The sequence below is a fragment of the Cynoglossus semilaevis genome, chromosome Z, assembly GCF_000523025.1.
Source record: "Cynoglossus semilaevis isolate Cse_v1.0 chromosome Z, Cse_v1.0, whole genome shotgun sequence".
In the NCBI taxonomy this organism is placed as follows: domain Eukaryota; kingdom Metazoa; phylum Chordata; class Actinopteri; order Pleuronectiformes; family Cynoglossidae; genus Cynoglossus; species Cynoglossus semilaevis.
The window spans coordinates 8,595,077-8,596,983 of NC_024328.1; the positions used below are offsets into that span (position 1 = coordinate 8,595,077).

Genomic DNA, 1,907 nt, shown 5'->3' on the forward strand with positions numbered 1-1,907 from the left:
GCAGAAGTAAGTGATGTCATAGCCATGAACCAATCAGAGCAGCATCACAGGGAGACAAACCCCCTCAGATGTTACTCTGTGTGTGTGTGTGTGTGCGTTTACAGTGTGCACCATAATAAGACACGCGACAATGTCACAGGGATGATGATGAGTCTAAAAACTGACTGTGCTGAATTTATAGAGACGAGAGCGATATACCAGCTGAGTGAGTGAAGAGCCCACCAAGCTGTTCCAGCACTCAGATAAACAGTCAGCCATGTTTATGGGAGGAGTTCAGACCCTCCCCTCCAGTCAGGGCTGCACTCCCTGCTAAAACATGTCAAACGACAACAACAGTAAATCTCCAGCGCATTCTTTCTGACAAAAATGTGTTTTTGCCAAAACCAAATGCCTTTGGATGAGGACAGAGATTTATGAGTTATTATTTCTAAAGTAAAGTTGTTTCAAAACATGTCAACTCTAAAGAATGATCAGGTTTAGGTTAGACCGGGGGGGGGCAAATTCAAAAGTTAAAATCCGGGACGAAGACGCCCGGCCAAACTCAATATTTATTGAAAAAACTGACAGCAATTCTTCAGTTTTGCGTAAACATTGAATGTGGAACAACCAACGCTTAATATAAACAAATTAAATTTGAAATAAAACACACATCAGTGGTATTTGTTTCTAATTGTGTCTCTTTATCTGTAGCCTTTCGAGTTCCTCTTTAATGTAAATCTTTTTTTTACAGGCAGACAAAAAAAAAGTTTGTGTATACACCACTAATACTACAAATCCTGCTAGTATATACAGTAGGGGCTATATACTGGCAGGCCAACTCGAGTACACACTTGTGTATATGATCTCGTGGGCCAAATATAATTACACTGCGGGCCAGATTTGGCCCGCGGGCCTGTGTTTGACACAGTTAGCAGTGATTTTCCAACCAGTGTGCTGTGAGAGATCATTAGGTGTTCCAATGCCGTTCCAATTTCACTTAATTGGTCTATAAACTATTATTTATTTATTGCATATAATATTTCTTTGCTCGTCAAAGCACAAAAGGCAGAACAATTAAATTCTCTTCTGCTAGGTGGCAGTAGATGGCTATAAAAACTAAAAAAAAAAAAATCAAAGCTGTTGAAGAAGATCTTTGTGAGTGTCTTTCTTCAATTCCTGCCAGTATATCAGCGTTGTCTTCAACTAAACAATACAGAGTACACTGGTAAATTTAAACAAGAAGATTATTATATTTCATTACATATACTTTTGTGAGATTTTTGTTTGGTTTTGGATAATATACATGTGCCGTGGCTCAAAAAAGGTTGGGAAACACTGGGTGGAGTGTAGACTAGTATCAAGTAAACTAGGTAAAGGTGACATGGACCATGAGCTGCAGGGAGGCTGGGGATTGAACCAGCAAACTGCTGAACGACTGGCCATAAAGCAATGTTACCAAACTGCGTTGCTCCCTCAAAAACATGCCAGACAAAATTACATCCTCCTCACATTAAATCCTCACATGCTGACTATGGGTATTGTTAATGTCAGAGTAACCAAAATTCATGCAGCGAAATAAATATTTGAAAACACGTCAGACTGACCAAACATTTCCCAAGTTTCCTGTTCCATCTGCTGCCAGAACCCACACCTAAAGGAAGGAGCCAGAAAAAACAACAGCCACGTGTGACATCGAAGACAGAATCAATGCTGTCCTTCTTCTTTATCACTAAACACAGGACGTTTTCAGATACTGCTGAATGACAGGCGACACAATATTACTCTAATTAAATGAAAACCACTTGTTGAAACACTTTGGTTAGCAACAGGAAATAAAAATAGTTTAACAAAATTTAAATAAAATATTTGAAAATGTACATCTGCAACTGAGTCCAAAAGAGATTTATTTTTCTTTAAATTAAAATAAC

At 38.5% G+C, this 1,907-nt stretch overlaps 1 protein-coding gene across 3 annotated transcripts in view; it reads right to left on the reverse strand.

Annotated features, from left to right (window-relative positions):
• The window catches only part of kank1a (KN motif and ankyrin repeat domains 1a), a 41,115-nt gene that overhangs the window by 20,458 nt on the left and 18,750 nt on the right, over positions 1 to 1,907 (reverse strand). The window lies entirely within an intron of this gene.